Consider the following 20,212-nt stretch of genomic DNA (forward strand, 5'->3'; position numbering starts at 1 on the left):
AAAAAAAGAAAACACAGAATAATTGAAAGGAAAAGGGTAGGAAGTAGCAGATGACCAAAGTTTCTAGGAAAACACAGGAAGGAAGAGGTCTAAAAGGCAATGATGCATATTAACAGCTTTTTAGTCCAAGAGGCAGAAAGACATCTTACAAAAAAAACAAATAAAAAGTCTTCTGGAAATTATGCAAGTTCCACCAATTGTTGCGTACCAATACAGGCAAAGCCTGCACTATACAGAAGAGGAGGAAAAAACGAGTACATTTTACTCAAACTAGTCAAATAAGGTAGAGGTTAACACACCATTTTTTGTAAACACTGACAAAGGACCTAAAATAGTAAACGACAGAGACCTGGGAAACAAAAGAGAAGAAATGTGTTTTCTTATCTACAAATGAAAAAGTAAATGACTTTTGGAAAGTAAATTATTACGGTTTCAGATAAAATTGTGCATACAGATATTTTTTACGAATACCTGGTGCTAGTGATTACCCTTATCTTCCAGAGGGAGCTTAAATCCCCAGTTAAAAAAAACAGCAAACAAAAAGTTTATTTTCTTCCCTTATAATAAACTTTGTATCGATTATCAGGATTGAAGTTTATTTCCTCTCTGTGCTTTTGCATTTACATGACAACCTTCTCATTCAGACCTTGAGCCTATGCTAGCTTCTTTCTGTGGGTATGCACTTAAACAAGTGATACCGCTTGTTGATACCACCAGGATCAGGGAAAGGTTCAGATGACAGCTCACACCCAAGGACCCTAGGGAGCCAGCCTGGAGGGATTTGGTCACACTAATAAAAGCAGCAAACATCTTTGCAATGAAGACATTCCAACCCCACACAAAATACAGCTACACCAGTTATTGCAATCCCAGCAGAAGCTGTTCTATAGGCAGTTTTCCTGCTCAGGGGCCAGTTTTGCTATCTCACTTTATCCTGTTTCAAGACAAGGTGAGGAGACCAACTTCCATCTCACACTCCACCTTCTACCCAAGAGTCAAGTAACACTAAAGTAAAACTCCTAAAATAACCCAAAGCAAGTTTTGTTCAGGTACAGGGCGCCACTTACCCCAAGGCAAGGCAACAGCCAAGCTTCAGCTTTGCGATAAAAATCTTGTCTCACCCAGCAATTTAAGTTCTCCCCAATCTCATGTCTCGGAAGTTAAGTGTCCCGGTCACACACAAACAGCTGTAGGACAACAGAGTGCAGTGATGTAGAGGCGCACAGCCTCCAGTACAGAGGAGGGTAAGAAAAGCTCAGCTCAGTGAATTACAGAGTGGTTTCCGACAGGCATGGAAAGTGGCCGTAAGCATCTCCTACCCGCAGCCACAACCTCCTCTTTTGATGAGGATGTTAATGGGACTCTGCACAGCTATTAGGACCTGAGCTTTCTTGTCCCCAAATTTTCCACCACTTACTCTGAATGGGTAGTCACTGTGGTGCCGTACATATGCGACAAGTAATGCTTACATGAATATATACGAAGGGATTTTCATTTGACAATAGCTGTTTACATGAAAAGCATTAATCATATTTAATTTGCAATATGCTTTAAAAAGCACTAAAACAATTTTCAAGAACTGTTAGATTATTTTATCAAGAATAGAAAGAGCCACATGAGTTTAAGATTACTGATTCTAAAAATAGGGTTTTTGACAGGAGTGTCACTCATAACATGCAATAATGATTTGCCGTACATAGAATCCAATTTTTTATTATTGAGATAGTTGCTGTAGCTTTGATCATACTAAAAATATATGAAAATATTTCTTATACCTGTTTTGTCTTTGGATATTTCACTGGGTCTTACTTTATTGCTGTGTTTTGGAACTTGAAATTCACATTTTTCTAGGCTTCATCCTGTTATACCCAGATATTGTCAGGCACAACAGAGCTGAAGAAAAGGCCACAGTTCTGAAAAATGGACTATTTTCTAAATTTTCCTGGGAACTCAAGGTAAAAAAAGACTGTACAAAAAATTTACATAATGCTGGGACTATTAAATATGTGAAGTACAGGGAGAGGTATTCTGAAATTAAACTGATTTTGAGTCACTGAATAAGAAAAAAAAAATCAGAACTAAACTACTTGAATTGACTTGCTTAAGAAACACTCCAGTTATTTGGTTCTCCTTCCATTTCCAGGCAAAATAGCTGAGCTACAGATTAAACCCATTTTGTCAGAAAGTTACCCATTCTCAAAATGTAAGTGGAATATTAAGACACTGTACAGGGGAAAAAAAAAAAAAAAACACAAAAAAAACAAACAAAAAAAAAGTGACATACATGAAAAAATACTACAAAACTGTACAAAGATTTTCCCCAAACTGCATCTAAAACCAATACTCACACCAATTCTTGCCACCTTCCCAACATTCAGTGTACTGAAATAAAATAACTGAAAAATTAATGGGGGAGGGGAATAAAAAAGGAAAGGAAAGAAAAAAACAAAACAAAACAAAAAGACCTACCCTGTAGGAAATGCTATGCTATCAAAAAAAGTCACAGACTAAAACTCACTTTCACAATTACATGTTGTGCCTCTGCTTGTCACTCAAAAGTTAGTGCCTCTGAAGAGAAACAGAGCTTCAATTTCTCTAGAAATCCGTAAAAGAGAGGCTTTAAATGAAAATTGTTTAGAGGGAGGCAGGGGAAGCCAAGAACAGGTAACAGGATTTTCCATGCTTTATGCTTCAGTTATTTCAGGTCAAACAGAGGGTGTTCACTGCCTGTAGAAGTCAGAAAAGGTAACTCATGGCTAACCCATTTTATAGCACTAGCTATTGAAAGTTGCTTTAAATATAGTTAACATTGTTATTTAAGGTATAGTGCATGCTCATCAGTCACCTCTAACATGCTCAGTGCTCATCCTTGCCAATTTCTTCGCATCTGTTTTCACGCACAACCCTGGCTGAGTTCTGAAATACAGTTTCAGATGCCTGGAGACCTATCTCATACTTCACCAGAATAATGAGCTTCTCTTCCAAGACCTGGATTGAAAGTAATATGTATTTTGCATTCCATCTCTGATTTTCAGTCAAGAGATCTAAGTAAGAAAAATAGTGTTTCAGTGACTTAGGAACAGAGAGATGAACTTCTTAGGAGTTCCCCAGCATCACATTCAACTCCTCTTTCCCCTATTTTCAAAGGCAAGAAAACTTAATATAGTTAGACCAGCTGAAAGGAAGTATTTGACCAGCTCAGACTTTATGTAACCCATCTACAGGAGCTTCAGAGTTTCAGTGAAGTGCTAAGGACGTTTTCTTCATCAAAGTAATCCTATGCCAAGGCTTCCGAAATCCTCCTGTAACTGCACTAAAATACCATCAGGGAATTGAAGAAACTCAAAAAACACAAAAAGGTACAAACGAGCTTTTCTGAGGTATGAAAGGCAGATACTATTTCACAAAATCCAACAGCGAACACTGAGCTGAGGAGCGCGGGTATCACACGCGGACATCCTACTTCCACGTTTCTTCCTCCCTTGATCCAGTTGATTCTCAGGCCTGCTCTACCCAATTTGTACTCCTGTTAATTACCTCAGCTGTCATGCTTCTGCATACGGAATGAAATTATATAGTCAGTAAAGCTAAGGCTTGTCTAATTAAAAAAAAAAAACAAAACAAACAACACCCTACAGACGTTTTCTGCTTTTTTCTACAAAGTTCTGTGCAGAAAGCGATAGTGCCTACAGTAACTGTTCTGAATGCACACAGCAGTCGTATGCCACAGTATCTTACAGACCTCACATTGCAATAAGCAAAATTTAGTTCAATTACGAGAAGTCTTCCTTCTGTATTTAACATTCCTCTGACATACATATTCAGCCTTAAACAGCAGTGCTGTGCCTGTTACCAATGCTCCTCTTGCCCCCTCACACACACATACAAAAGCCAACTACAAAATTTCTGTTTCAAAATGCACCATTTTGTCAAAAGGATCTTTGTTGCTATAATCAGCATACTGACAGAATGGAAAATACAAGAAAGAGAATTTATACTGTTAAAAAGAAAACAATTCTAAAAACAGGAAGAGTGCAATCCCTTAAAATAGTACAGAGAGGTACATCCCTAAACACAGAAGCTTTGGGAAGCACAGCCTGATGTTCCTACACAGTTAGGCTGGGATTTTCAGGAGAATTAAGCATAGCTGATTCTGTTCTACCCAGGAGCTGGCAAGCTAACACTCTGCCTCTGAAAGTGCTGCTCAGCCTCCCACCCCCTTTAAAAATGCAATCAATCCAACGGATGCTTTTTGAAAAATCACCTCCAAAACATTTGTTTTGAAGGAACTGCTGTAAAGCACACCACAAGAAAAGCAGCACACAAATTCTAGTATTTCTATCAGTTGCATCAACTTCTGTAAGATGAGTTGCAAGCTCACTCTTCCTCCCCACACCCTGTCTTTGTCTCTGGCATCTCGTTTTGCAGCTGCCAGTCTCATTTCCCTATTTCTGTAGGGAGCTGTTTGAAAGATAGGAGGGAGGAAACATGCGAACACAAAAAACCTCAAACAAAAATAAATCACAAGCACTGGCGAAGATCCCTGGTAGCAGCAGCTTCCCGAGCAATTTTTTCATGGAACTTTATTCCAGCTGATGGAATCTCTCTGATTACAAAGCATCCTCAAACGCGGAGAGCCACACACCACCACAACCCGAACTCCAGCACCTAGCCAAATAGATCTGTGAAAAAATAATTTGCAAGCACAACCGATGCCACACCCTCGGCAAGCAGCAGAACTCGCACTACAACAGAAGCCCCCGGTAATGAGCACATTAAATGAAAATTCTACCTAATCCCTGTTTTACATGATTATAAACATCACCTCACCGTGCGTTACCATAAATGGTTTGCGGCAGCATAGATAAAGCAGTCACCACTCTCATATCCGTATCAGTTTTCTCCCGGTAAGTCCATGTTAACACGTTGCTCTATTTATTTGCGATCTTACCGTACCACTTCATAATACAGTCTTGACCTATTTTCCAGATGCTTAATTAATCCCTTTGCTGGCTGCCGCGCTTATTAGACAGTTACTGTGTGAACTGTAAACTTAGCTTACAGATGCCTTACACAAATTAACTCTGTTATGGAATTATTGCTATGTCAGAAAGTAAATCCTCAGACTCCAGCCAAGCCTTTTACTCTGCAAAAAATCAGAGCATAAACTTTTTGCAAATGATGTAATGGGAGGTAATACGGGGGGGGGGAATAACAGTCACAGAAATATGCGTTGTTATCAACAACTGCAGCTTTACTTCATATGATTGTCTCTCATTAATAGCACATTCTCCCACAATTTAAAGACACAAAAGTAACTGAAATAAACTAGGTTATACACAAGCAGGAAGATGCAAAAACATCTGAGCACCACACAATTCCTGGGAAGGCAAGCCTGGGAGTTTCAAAACAACTCACCAAGTTAAAAAAGGAAGCCACCGCAGGTTTTGGCACTGACATTTTAAGTCAGATGCAACAGTTAGGAACAAAAGTGCACATACATATCTTTCGTTTGAGTCTATATGTAAGCACACAGGACTGACAATTGAGAGCAAAGAAAGAAAGAAAGAAAATCACTATTTCCTACAGCGTTAAACACATGCAAGCGCATCTGCCAGGTTTATAATCGATGCCACGAAGAACCAAGAGCCAGAACAAACCCGGCACCATCCCTGCTGCAGTCATCGCGTTGAAGCCACCAGCAATAACCCCCCGGTTTCCACGGAGCCAGTTCTTGGGAACTGACCAAATTTTAAACCGCCAACTTCCTTCCCAGTTGTTTGCACTGATACCGGCCGCCGCGCACCGTCAGCTCGGCTCGCCCCGGCGCCGGGGAGGGGGTCCCGCGGGGCAGGGCGAGGGGCGGCGGCCGCCGAGGGCAGGGCCCCCTCACGGGAGGAGCCGCCGCCGCGCCCGGGCCGGGACGCCCCCGGGACCCCCGCCGGCCCTACCGCACTGTACCGGGAGGCGGCGGCGCCCCCGGTAAAAGAGCCGGGCACGGCCGGGGCCCCGCCGCCGGTAACGGGCGGACACGCCGCCGGCAGCCGGGGCCGCGCCGGCAGCCTCGGGTGCTTCCCCGAGCCGGGGAACGGCGAACTTCGGAGAGGCGGCGGAGCAGGCGCCGTCGAGGGCGACGGGAAGGAGAAGCGGCGCCGCCCACTCCCCGCCGCCAGGCTCCGGCAAGGGCAGCGGCGGGCAGCGGCCCCGCCGCGGGGCAGGGGCAGGGGGGTAGGGTCAGCCCCGGCGCCTCGCCTCGGCGCTCCCCACCCCGCCGCGGGAAGGGGGCGAACGCCGCCGGCGGGCCGAGGCAGCGCCCCGCTCCGCTCCCGGCCGCTCACCTTCACGGATCGGGCCGCGCTGGCGTCCGAGCTGGAGCTGCCGCTGCTGCCGCCGCCCTGGGCATGTTCCGGGAGCGCCACGGGGAAGCGCCGCTCCGGCCGGGCTCAGCCCCTCACCCCCGCCGCTCCTGCCGCCGCCGCCTCGGCCGCTGCCATCTTGTCCTGGCGGCTGGGAGGGAAGAGCCCCAGCTCAGCCCGCTCGGCAGCCCGGGCCTCCGCCTCATCTTCCCGGGGAGGGACCCAGCCCGCCCCCGGCCGCCGCCTCCTCCGCCTCCGCCTCCTCCCGCCTCCGCCGCTGCCCTGCCCGCGGCGGCCTAGCGGCGCCCGCCGCCGCCCATCGCCCCGGAGCGGCGGGACGCGGCCCCACCGAGCGCTGCGGAGGGGGCCTGCGGGCCGCGCCGCACCGCGGCCCCGCTCCGGCGTGCCCCAGCCCGCGGGGCGCTCCCGCCGCCCGCTCCACCGCCCGGCCCGGCCCCGCGCCCCAGCGCCAGCGCCCCCGCCCGGCCCCGCCGTGCGACGCCCGCCGCAGCCCGGAGCCGCCCCCCGCCTCCTCCGCCAGCGCCGCGGGGGTTCCCCTCTCCCGGCCGCCCCGAGCCCTCTCTGAGCCCCGACGCGCAGGAACGACGCTCGGCCGGAGGCGCGCCTCCTGCCCCGGCGCACCGCTGAGGCGAGGCGGGCGGGCTGCCTGTGCCTCCCCAGCGGCGGCTCAGCGGCGGAGCCGAGGCAGGACCCGCTACGTCCCCACCGCCAGCTGACGGTGCCCCCGGGAAGCCGTGCGAGGACGGCTTACGGTGCTCCGACCGCTAGCTCCCCTCTGCCCGCCCCGTGTGTCTCACGACCTGAGGGAAGGCAACCTCGTCCTTTCGGAGCGCTCCGTGAGGAGCGACTGCAACATCCCAAATGGTCCTTCAGCTGCAGCGACCCTAACCGCCAAACACCAAACGGTGAGCTCTTTTTCCCCATGCCATTAGCTGCCAACTCCCGTAACACTCACAGGTATGTAACATGCACGATGAGGAAACTGGTGTCAGGGAAAAAGACCTGACCATCTCGGGACCTGCAGCTTAGACGATGACAACATGAGAATGAACATGAGAACTCCACATTCGTTTAAATGAGCGCTCTTGCTTTATAAGATGAAGAGTCTCCCTTATCCAGCCCTGGAAAATAACTGTGAAGCACCAACCTTCTAGAGCCGGTCTGCCATCTTTCCCTGACGAGCGGTCCCGCCACGTTAGCCAGACACCATCAAACACACCACTTGCTATGCAAGTAACAGGACAGAGCAAATGTAACGACCATTTTGTGCCCCGCGTTACAGTCCAGCGTTTTGCCTTGCTCAACTCTTGACAAAATAACAGGATACACCCTCAGTAACGACACGCTCCTAATACTATACATCACTTAAATATTAGTGGTTGGTTGTAGGACTGGTCAACTTCTGCAAACAGCATTCTTGACCCTAAATAGTATTCAGCTGATGTGGGGCGAAAAAGGAATTACTGTTTGCCTATAAAGTAGTTAGCCCCAAGTTAAATCCTTGGCTACGGCTACAACTGGACATCACATGCTTCTCCACCTCTTGCCAAAAATAACCAACAATTTCTTTATTTACTTGCACAACTACGTGTACCCTCCTATTTTTCTCTCACTACGTGTTCCAGTATTTTCAATGCACGTCTGCTTGATTTTAACCTTTATTTAGGTCCAATCCTTGTAATAAAGGTTGTTAGGATGCTAAGTCAGAATTTGAATTAATTAATTGGAGAAGGCAGAGTTATTGTACGGAGGTACTAAAACCTAACATGGGAGTTACTACTGTAACACCACCAATAATCAGTCTTGTAAATAATGAGATGTATAATTTAGGGGTGGGGAAAAATAGTTGGGTGTCAGAGTTAATAAATTATAGCTCTCAAGAGCCACTCGTCACATCTCTTGCTTACTAATTTTATAAATATTAATCAAGCTTCTCTTCACACATCTCCTAAAATATAAAGTCCTACAGAACTATTCAGATACACACATTATTAGCATATCATCTATTGTAAAAGACTTTAATGCTGATAAACATTCCCGCTGATTACTTAACCATACAGACTCTAAAATGACTTAACAAAATAAAGCATTAAGTATAGGCTGATTCAATCTGTAAGTGTATTTCATCCACAAACATCAATTGGCATACATGTCATCCCAAATTAAATGCTCGTGATCTACTGAAAAAAAAAAAAAAAATCCTCCTTCTCAGCTACTAACTAGCCTCGACATATTTTTACAGCTGTTTTTTAGGAACTATTTCTAGCGATTTTCTTATTTTTCACCATGCAACTTCTTATAGTTTGAAAATCAAAATGGTCCAAATGTGTAAGTTGTAAACGTGAATGATACTCATCCTCTAAAAATAGACAAAATTATGGATCCAGTGCTCCACTGACACATTTACACAATTCTCATTAGCTTTCAGAAATGGATTTTAAATTAGGTTTAGAAAAGAAGGGGGTGATTTGGGGGTGATTAACCTCTCCCATTATATTGGTCTCTCTCTGGAGTTTTGAGCTGGTCACATTGCTAAATAACAGAGCCTCCCAAAACATCTCACCACTGGCAGTTTTGTCCTCACATTCCAGTTTTTGTTCATGAGATCAAGCTCGCCTTCCACTCAGCCTGCAACTGGAGTATCATCAGCATGTAATCAAACTCTCAAATCTCTTTGAAACGCCTTCAGTTGCTTCTGTGGAGCAGAGTATCTCTCTCAAGATCCATTATTTGTCCTTACTTGGGAGCGGTTTCAATTAAAGGCTTCCTTGTGCTCAGTGCAAATTTCATCATACGTAGGACAAAAGGGCCCAAACGAGGTGAAAGGTCCGGCTAGTGCCTTTGCAAGCTGAAGTGCTGAATCTCCTTCAATCGACTACTCGTAAGGCTTCCTTTGGCCACAGAAAAGTTTATAACTACCCAAAACATGCAGTAAGACAACATAAGATGTATCAGTGAGTTTTAAACACTGATAAACGTTTCTATCAGAGGTTAAATACAACTGTGTCTGAGAAGCCCTTGCACGATTTTTTTGTTATCTGAAAAACAGCAAACACTTCCTTGTCCTAATTTTCTCTTGGCAGGTACATTTGTGCTGGTAGGCGACTGAGGGTTTAATACGGAAACTCCGGTTACACCTGTAACTAATGTGGACTACTGATACCATTTGGAGGGGAGTGTTTTGTTTCAGAGCACCTAAGTAACTCAGTGGAAGGAGGCCCATGTACTTTAGATTAATTTATAAACTTCAGCATTGAAACACACACCTCCACAGGCTCTTTGTTCTTCCTTGTTTCTATGCCTTCGCAGAAGATAAGCAGTAGTTAGGTGTGAGTGCTCAGAGTGGAAAGAAGAAACAGAAGTTATAGAAGCAGCTATTTGCAGTAGACATAATCTATTATGCAGCAAAAAGAGATGATCTGAGGACGAACACAGGCAAGAAGGTTTTGGCAGCACACCTACCAATAACAATTTGTGCTATTTTTGTTATCAAAATCCCAAGCTTAGACACAGACAGAAAATGCTTTGGCGAGAACAATTTGTTTTACTCATCAAACTGCCTTGACCTATTCATCAAAACACTTTTTACAGCCAGTATGAGTTGTTTATATCAGCTGGACACTTAATTCTTGAACAAACTTGAGTCTTGTCAAGGCTGTGCTACTATTGCTGCCCAGAGCAGCAAAACCACAAAGATAAGGATGGGAGACAGCAAGACCCTAGGGCTGTAATTCCACCCACCAGGCCCTTCACTCAGTCGCCAATAATATAGGGTGCAACTGCATGAAACAGCAAGCCACACTCAAAAGTTCATTGCTGTGAGAAGGGAAAGAACTGGTATCTTACAATTTTCTTGATCTGCTCCCCATTTAGCAGATTCAACTCGCCCAGCAAAAAAGGGTTTTCCTGGGTGAGTTGCATCAGCTCAGTAAAACAGTCGGTGACTGTCAGAGCTAGCACGAAGAGGAAGGCAGAGTTTTTCCTTGTCAGTTAGGGGGTAGAGCTGCACAGACTTCGGTTTAGTTTCTGGGTAGGAATTATGAAACCCAAACAACCCAGAGCGTGCTGGTTGGCAACGTGTTGTTGTGACCCTAACCTGAAAAGTACGAGCAGCAAGTACAGATCAACACAAGGAGGGTGGAACAGGGAAAGATTCCACTTCAATTTTTCTCTTTTGTTTTAGAATTTCAGCCCATAATCTTTAGTCTTTCCCACAGTATTTAGCAATATCTGTTAAGCAGGGAAATAATTTGTGGTAGGATTTCAAATTATAGTATTACTTTACTGCTTTTCATATTGGATGAAATATTTTATGTTTACAGTATTTATCCTCCCAAAACAGAGATAAGACTGGACAAAGTTAACTATTTTTTTTATCCTTGGAATTCCTTATCGAAAGTATTTTTTTTAACTGATATAGTTGTCTCTGAAGTATGACTTGTATTATGAGAAACAAGCATTCAGTGTGATGCATTTGGATTAAAATTTTTCAAGGTCTAAATTCCTGCTGAAGCCTGTAAAGGGAACAGAGTTAAACTGATAAAAAGTGTTTTTTTAAAACATAAAACATTAAATTTACACTTTCCACCAATTACCATCACATTCAGATAAACCTAGTTCAAGACTCCTCCAACCCTCTCCCATACCTTTGTTTGCCAGGCATATCCAAAATCCAGCCTTCTGTTGCTGGGCGTAAATGGAAAACCACATTCAAATTTAAAGCAAACACACTTTGCTCTTTTTGCAACAACTGGAAGGTCAGTTGAGAAGCTCTGTATTTCCTCAATTAAAAACTCACACAGGTTTCTCTATGCAGTTTACATTAAGTCAGTTGCAAAAATAAGCACAGATATTCAAACACAAATTTCAGGTTCATTTTTTTGCATCAAAATTCTACTTTCTTTACTAAAACAACTTTAATACAGGACTGAAAAAAAGGCCGGGGGGGGCATTTTGCTTTTTGCTTGCTGTTTAACTTGCAGGTTAAACAGCCAGGCTCCTTCCTAAGCTTTAAAAGCTGCAAAGGACAGAAGACACCTTCCATGGGCGGTGGTTTCTGGGGCTTTGTGCAAGGGGGCATGCTTGTGCCGATGTTCATTTCATGAAGACATCGTTGTTCCTTGTGGATCTCCTAAGGTGCATGAGTGACCCACTTCTGTGGCTCTTTCAAAGAATAAAACCAGGCTGAAAATGTTCTTCCGCGTGCCCGTCTTTCTGCTTGTTTCTTCCTCAGCCTTTAAAACCCAGTTCTAAGGAACCTCACACACCATCCTGGTATTGCTATTTCAAGTTCTGCCAAGTGTTAACGGTAACTCTTAGGAAAGTAACTTGTCTTGCGTACAAAGATAATGCCAGGGTGACTAAACTGGTAAGTCTCAGGAAATGTAGAATGAATCTTTAAAATCTTTTTGGTTATCATGTAGATAAAAGCTGGCTGACTTGAGATGAGCTGCCTCTTCTTGCTTTGTAATGAATGCTTTCCTTAAGAAAAATAACAAACAGCTGATTTTGTGGAAGGACTTACAGCTTTCCAAAAAAAAATTAGGTGCTCACCAAAGAAAAAAACAGCCTTGAAGAATTGTTAGGTTGTTTCTTCATTAAAAAATTAAAACAAACTACAGGAAACCTCTGATGTTTCCTCTGATGCAGCCCAACAGAAGTGGATTTGAAGAGCTGGCGCTGAGGACCTGCTAGCTGTACCAAATGAATACTAACATCCTCTGACGGCTGGACCACATGTTCTGGTTTAGTTTTACCCAAAAAAGAATAAAGTTTGCTTATTCCAAGGTTGCAACCAAAGCAGGGTAAGTCAGGACTCACAAGAGGACCTCTTCAGAAATGCACACCTCATCCAAACTAAAACACTAATCCTCTTGGTTTTTCACATCACAGAAAGGCAGTATGACTACACTATAGAAGAGTGACATTTATGCATCAAGCAGCAGAAAAACACAGAAGTGGAAAAAATAGCAAGGGTTTATCTTGAAATTACAGAAGTAATTACTGCTTCAGTTTAGGATTTGCAGATTTTTAAAAAAAAATAATTGTTTGCTTTCAACCTTATTGTTCTTTTAAGTGCCACAGTTGTTGAAACAACCAACTGGGACAACTATGTCTAAAAAAAAATGGCACTCTGCCACTTGTCACAGACTATTTTGTTCAGGGATACTGTGAAATGCTTATTTCTCTGCTTGCACTTGTATTACATCAATAGGTGTAGATTTGACAGGTGCTCTGTCCCTGTGTCTTAAACTATGCTAAGTTCTTGTTCATATTTACAGAGGACCACAAAGAGTTAGAGTAATGCAATATTCTACGGGGTGGTTTGAACATCTTTATTGGATCATGTAAATGATAATGTATCATGGTATTGTGTTTTTCAGTCTACATTTTCATTTTCAGTCTGTTTTCCCTCTTTGTAAGAGCCACAGAAGTAGGTCATTCCTCACGCATACACCTTAGGAGATCCACAAGGAAAGGGTGTATCTTCATGAAATGTATCACAATAATGTAAATTTGTAGTTTGACACTGTAAATTTTCTTGCAAGACTCTTTCTAACTAGCTATTTGTGGTGTCTTAAGTGTCTCCCACATCAGTACATTTAATATTCACATTTTTCTTCTCTCTCTTTCCAGCAGGAAAATAATTTGAAGTGATTGTTAGGATTAATGAACATTAGACGTGTACAAAAATCCTGTGTGCTTCTATTTTTGAGGCACTTGGCAAGGACAAATATAATATTTTACAATATCAGGATACTGCACTACAAAATTATGAGAATCTGATATAATCTGAGAAAGACAACATCCAAGGTAATCAATGAAAAATAAGAATTGTAACACAGAATGACACTGGCAGATTTAAAAAAAAAAAGGAAAATGTGGCTTTAAAATTGCTGGCATTAAAAGCTACACATAATTTTGGAGTCAAGTAGTAAAAATAATCTGTTACCAAATTAATGATATGAAAACATTGGAAAAAAGTATTTTTACTTAACATAAAAAATTACAAACACATTGGAATACTTTTTCTATGGTGAAAACCCCCAAATTTTAAAAATAAAAACTTATTTCAAACTAAAATTCCAATGATACAGTGCTAATCTGTAAAATCTTTAATGGAGCATGTTGTACTTTTTACTGTTGTTTTGAAATGAGCATCATTTCTGCACCCTACACTTGAGAATATTCATAGGGTACCATCCACTAATATTACCAACCATTTCATTTTTACACTTGAGTAATCGCTTCTTTTTTTAGTGACTGATACATTGCAAGATCAAAGGCTGCAGACAGATGAACACCACAAATGTGGCAGCTGACCTCACTTCCCAAAACACATCATTCCTACAAATAAACGTCATTAAGAATAAGCAGGCAGTCAAATTACAGAATTAAAACATAATCCTGTGTTACTCAAGTAGTTGCGTATTAGCAGGCCTACTGACTCCAGGAAAACTGTTCACATGAATAAAGATATTTGGGGTTGTGCTTTTGGGGCGTATTCCAAAACCTTCTAAAGTAAATAGTCTGATTAACTGACTCCTAGTTTAGGCTGACGTTTTATAGTGACAAAGAGAAGTTTTATCTTAATGGAGAGATAGTGCTCTCCCCCACAAACCACAGCAGACAGGAGTGAAGTCTAGTTTAACTCTGGCAGGCATTGAATCGCATCCAAGCCTATTTTAGGTTTAAAAGGAAGAAGACCTCATTACCTGGGTCCAACCTCGCCGTGAAAGCACTTGAGGACTGAGCCAGGGCTTCGCTATCAGCAGCAAGAGTCCAACCACATTAAAAGCAAAAACCAAAACAACAAAAAAACCCTTTTCTTGCACCGGTGTAAGGTCCTGTTACTAATCCATCTGTGGCACAAATCCTTCCTGAGAAGCAGTTTTACCCAAGTCAGTTTGCACATGGCTTGCAAATGTTCACCTACACCTTCCCTTAACAGTTTAATACATCAGGAACTTATCCATATGTTTTCCTACTTTGTAAAAGCAGATATCTTCAAGTCTTCCTTATTTTCCCCCTGTGAGACATCATTAATGAAATACCCGTTAAAAATATCTTCTAAAGATTTAAATTTCCATATCGGAGACTCTCCTCCTGGAATGAACAACGGAAAAGGCACATTTTAATTACATGAGTTATGAAACCAGATCAAATCGTTATAAAGAAAAAAGCATTTCCTTCTTTAGCAAAGAACACATATTCCTATAAATTTGTTTATTCTGAGATACAAATGTTCTAATGAAATTTTTCCAAATGTTAAAAAAAAACTAACTTGTGCTTATTTTTTTCTAATTTTCCTGTTCCAAACCAGTGACAGTCCAAGTCTGTTCCAAAGGAAAATGTGACATTCAGCAGCAGTTTAATGAACTGTTTTGACCAAGTGAAATACACCGTGTCCACTCCTAGTAACGAGACACTTGGCAGAAGGTATCACATCACAAGAACAATAGCAGCAGACCATCATTATGGTCCACAAAATACTCTAACCTCTGAGCAATCTCTCTTCAACAATGGAGGGGAAGATAAGGTAACATGCCCACTTAGCTAACTGCATGCGCAGTTGGCGGTGGCGGTGCTTTAGCCTGTAACGTCTTCAGTCTGTAAGCAATTTAATAACAGGAAAAGGATTATGAATATTTTCATTTGCCTTTTTTTTAACATACTGTTGTTAGTAAGACTTAAAGCCGATGTTGTTTTCTGACTTAGATTACAGAGACTTTTGATTAAACAGCAAACATTTTAGTGTAAAATACACTAAAATATCATCAAGCATCAGTTTTTGAAGACAACATGTCTACCCATGTAACACTGTAATTAGATCTGGGGTGAAGGCAGACAGGAAATCAGCTTGTTTTTCTGGCTTTGTCATCTTTTTATATAATTACCACTCTCTGTTATCAGAACAGAGAGTACAACCCTACCTATATATGATCTGATGTTTAAAAGAAGATGACACAGTAAGAGTGGAAAGGAAAATGGCAAATCTGTATCTATAAATAAAAACATGGTCATAGACATCATATCATGCTGAAATGAAACACTGAAATGTCCAGCGATGAGATACAACAGGTGAGAAAATGAACGGACAGAGACTGGAAAGCATCAAACATTATTGCTACACCAGGAAGACTGAGCCTTGCTGAATGTGTACATGCAAAAATATTAACATTATCTTCAGAGATTTTCAACAACAATGAAATGATCTTGCTGTAGCTTCTCTTGGAGGGGATCACGGGTAATTGAAGAATTGCCATCAGGACACAGAGGCACAAGAAAAGGGCCACACCATCAGTCTCGGATGCTATTTAAAACAGACTGAAGGTTTCAAGAAAACAGAAAATTTGAGATCCTTCTAGAAATAGATTATTTTTGTCCACACTGTACTTGTGAAAACACAGTTTCTACAGTTCTAATATATGCACTGAACCTCAAGACCATTTTCAGATTTATTTTGTTTTTAAATACTAACTGCATCTCTTAGAATAAATAATGAACAGGCACACGTCACTTAAATAGTACATCTGCCAGGAATTAAAGTACTTCCATCTATACATTTTGTGCCATATCTTACAAAGGAAAAGGTGTACAGCTATTCTAGACAAATACAATTTAATGAGTGTAAATTAATTTGTCCTTTTCCTACTTCAGTGACAAAAAGCACCTTTGTAGACTTATTTTTCTATATGCATTTTATAAAATAATTTTAAAATACAAAATACACATCTGAGAGTAGTCAAATCTTTCAATTAAAAATATGCTTTGTTACTCAATTGAATTTATTATTCAATTTCATAAATGTTAAACACTGTAATCTATAGTTATTATTCTGGATAATACCTCAAAATGTGTTAGAAGTGCATCCTGTGAGGAAATATATCACCTATCACTCATGTTTCACAAAAATACCTAAAAGGAGCTCAAGGTCATAGCTAAAAGGTAAGTGTTAGGGCACAGAATCAAATACCCCAAAGTTAAGACATGAAAAAGAGTAGAAAAAAGCATTACTTAATCAACAGGTATGGACTTTTCAACCAACCTGTCTATAGAGTAAAAGAAACACTGTTTAATTCATTGAACATGTTTTAAGGTATTTATTTTTGAGCCGTGTACTTAGGGTACACATGTATAGCCAGTTTTATATCTGTTTTTATTCACTTGTTCATCATCTACACTTAAGCAGAGATTACAAAACAGGGCAAGTACCTGCACAGGTCTTGGGAAGTGGTATCCCAGACTGTGGAAGCGCAGTCATTACTTGGAGAGAAATCCTGCAGGTTTCCCCACACGACAGAGGTCCCAGACAAGGGGAGGTCTGTTTTCAGCACGGTCTCCATGGCAACACAGTGGGCGTCACACTCAGGGTACCACATCCTACATCACAGTCATCATGAAAAAAAGGAGTCCTGTTATTAGGTTTGCTCTCCTCCCTATACCTCGCAGAGCTGCCTTTTACACCTAGTTTTCCTTTTTGCAGTTAATCACACGATAGGATTATTATCACCACAAGGACTATCAGCCATTAAAGATAATATATTCAGGAAGAGGCCGGGCGGATCAGCAGCACCAAGGCTGGGCACAAACTTTCTAACACCTGACTGTAGAAAGGAAGCTAATGGACAGTTATGCACAACACAAGCAATACTGGCTAAATGAATCCCTGGTGTAAATCCATTATGGTCAGTAAAATTATTTCTAGGGTGAATATGGCTCTGGATGTTTATTGATTACTGAAGAAATTTGCGCACTGAATATTTTATTTATCAAGTTTCTTATGTATACAGCTATTAAGATCAATGCTAGAATAATAGTAAAAGTTCAATTTTCATTCAAATATCTCCTGATACTTTGTGGGTTATAACTACCATATAAAACTCAATCAAAATCACCTAATACTTAAATTAAATAACTAATTAGCAGGAGTTAGTGGAAACACACAGAGCATTAGTATTAATTTTAATAGATATGGAGACAGTAATATTAACAGAGTAGCCCAAATTATGGACCAGAATTTCATGGTCAGGAGTCACCTAAAATGTAAAACAAAAGGATGGTTTCTGAGTTAAATCTTACAAAGCTTGCTATCTAAGTATCAGACAAGAGACGACAGATGGATTCAGACAGAAAAAGGGGGTATACAAGGAAAAAGGAGCCAATGTTGGCCAGCACTATAGGCAGAATCATACCAGTGCAGCAGCTGCCCGCCTGCCTCAGGAGTCCTTACTTCCTGAAGGAAGAAAGTCTGCCAGTGCCAGTGTTATTCATTATTGTCAGGCTGCCAACATTTTCCCTCTCCTGAAAAACAAAAATGTGTATACCATGTAAAGCCCAAGAAATATAATACCAGTCTCACTGAAATCTTCAAAAAGTACATCACTGACACAGGCGGGATCAAGATTTTACTCTGATATTTTCCCATTTCTTCAAGTGCTGATTACACACCCATCAACATGCCCTCAAAAGCCAGTATCTGGAGATCAAAATTAACCGAGAAAAGTTTAAAAAGTAAAAAAAAAACAAAACACACAAAAACCCACAAAACCAAACCAAACCAAAAACTCACCCAAAAAACCCACCCACAAAAAACGGAACTGGAGTGTTAGTGTGGTTCCATTCATCATTACATGCCATATAGATACGGAAATCAGCTTTGACATAATGACAGCTATTTACTTGTGAATTTAAAAGCAGTATAAATATTTTTGTTTTAATGCATGAAATGTAACTATCAGTCATCAAACATTCTTTACCATTTAAATGCATTTATTTAGCAGATGCAAATTCAGGTATTATAATAGAAACTACTGACTATTTCACAGCAGGCTATGAGTAGCTCTTCGTTCATTTTTTATTAAACAGTTGTATCTATTACATGTGTGAAAGATTGCTTTAGCTGCTTATACAAGGCTTTTAAGCTAAAATAACATTCCACTCAGCAGATGACACTGAAAAGTGGTAGTTTAATTCAATAATTACTTCTTTAACTTTCTCATATTTTAATTCCAAGCTCAAAATATTATCTGAATTCAAAATAAAATAGGAAATTGCTTAGTTATCTAGTTCTTTAACTTTATCTACTTCTTAGTGTAAGGCACTTAAAACTAATTGCTGTCTGTAGCCTTTGCACTAAGCAGTGCTTAAAAATGAGCTGGTTAACTCATGTCCCTTAACTGATGTGCTTTACATACCTAACAAAAAAAAATCAGTTCCTAGCTGTATTTCTGATCAGTGATGGCAGTATCTTGATTGCAGCAATCTGGTCATTTATCCTTTCCCCCTTTCATTTCAGTAAGCGTACCTTTCAAGCGTAGCTTCAGAAATGCCTTCTGGTCCAGCACACTCAGTTCTGTCATTTCTAGCATCAATTGCATTTACATAATTTACAATGATTTTATATTGCTTTTTGTACCTAATTGTCCTCACTAAGTGACTGTGGAATCAAACTTACACACTAAAACGTCTTTGGCAAAGCTCCTTTCGCAATAATACTTTTAATTTAGTTTCTTTTCGGAGTAAAATTTTTAAAGCTTGATGTTTATTGGACAAACAATAACAAAGTTGTGAGGCTTCCAAAGTGATTTATTGATGAGGCTTCTTTCTAACCTTTTAATTTAAATATTAATTTGGAATTAGTTTAACGTGAGAACGTTAAATCTATTTTTCACTGTAATCACGTCAATATTAGCTCAGACAATTATTTTATCTGTAAGACAACCTTACAAATATGATCTCATCCCCAGCATTGGGAACATGCAGGTACTGAAAATTTTGTCATTTGCTTTATGGTTTTGTTTTTCTTTAAAAAAAAAAAAAAGGAACAAAAAAAAGCTATCCCTTCTATCCCTTCTTCCATTGAAAGTCACTCCCCTATTATTAAAGCTCTTGAAATTAGTTTGTCTCATGAGGCCAACTGGTACATCCCATCCCACAGCAGGGAATGCTGACTGGCGATGCCTCAATACCAGTTTCGGACCAAGCAGTGGCTCGGGAAAACCATGCTTGCTGCCAGTCGTGTTGCTCAGCTATCTGACACGCTTCTTAGCAGGTAGGGAATGACACCCACCAATGCCAGTGGGTGTGGGGAGCTGCACCCCACCGTCGTCTAGAAGGCAGACAGGAAGGAAAGATACTCATGCCCTAGCACTTAAGCTCATCTTTCTCCTCCGAGCAGCAAGCTGGTGGGTAGTAATTGTGCCATTTTGGCAAAGGCTTTTCCATATTTTTCCAGCTGCCCCCTTCAGTTGTGGAATGAGAGGCATACGGTGGCAGATTTTGCAGTCACCTGCAGAATTTCCTCTCACTGATGTAGTTTCAATGCAGAGCTAAACCACCCACGGATGTGTCTACAGCAGCTGTGGTGTTGCTTTATGCCCCTGACAGTCCAGCAACACAGCAAGACTGAAAACCAGCCAAGGAATCAAAGCGAAGCAATGGAAAAATCATGCCGTTTTTTCCCCCATCAGAAAGCTTTATAGTAAATTTACTTTCCAGTTACGGGAAATCATAGTGCTGTGTACTGGTCTGTCAGGAATTACAAAATCAGCTGTGCTATCGGCAAAGTGTTGTTTTTCTTTTACCGAGATGATATTAAACTTTACAGTTAGCTCAGCCACCACTGCAGAAATTTAACATTGTTAAATTTAATCACATTTTATAATTTTCTATCCTATATTAAGAACACACTTCTCCTGGGCCGCGTGATTATTTTTCCTTTTCCAGAGCTCTCCCACACACTTAAGGGTTAAGACCCTTCCCTTTCTCCTCATGTGTTGTAATTCTGATCGACTATGGGAACGGAGGTTTCTACAGTGCAGGTTTGTGCCACT

At 41.3% G+C, this 20,212-nt stretch overlaps 1 protein-coding gene and 1 long non-coding RNA gene across 3 annotated transcripts in view; both read right to left on the reverse strand.

The window, feature by feature from the left end:
* HIPK3 (homeodomain interacting protein kinase 3) overlaps positions 1-6,598 on the reverse strand; it is a 78,553-nt gene extending 71,955 nt beyond the window's left edge. The window contains exon 1 of one of the 2 annotated variants that reach the window (XM_064452792.1): positions 6,339-6,598. The gene's annotated coding sequence lies outside the window, so the exon portion shown is untranslated. Of the gene's footprint in view, positions 1-5,746; positions 5,768-6,338 lie in introns of those variants that run through there. The other variant, XM_064452793.1, reaches the window with a different exon arrangement.
* Positions 6,599-13,364: 6,766 nt separating this feature from the next.
* The window catches only part of LOC135313514 (uncharacterized), a 29,712-nt gene continuing 22,864 nt past the window's right edge, over positions 13,365-20,212 (reverse strand). Inside the window, exons 2-4 of the long non-coding RNA XR_010373151.1 lie at positions 17,573-17,681; positions 16,593-16,760; positions 13,365-14,483 (exon numbers count right to left, since the gene is read on the reverse strand). This is a non-coding gene — a long non-coding RNA (uncharacterized LOC135313514). The remainder of the gene's footprint in view (positions 14,484-16,592; positions 16,761-17,572; positions 17,682-20,212) is intronic.

This window comes from Phalacrocorax carbo, chromosome 5 (assembly GCF_963921805.1).
Source record: "Phalacrocorax carbo chromosome 5, bPhaCar2.1, whole genome shotgun sequence".
NCBI classification, from domain to species: Eukaryota; Metazoa; Chordata; class Aves; order Suliformes; family Phalacrocoracidae; genus Phalacrocorax; species Phalacrocorax carbo.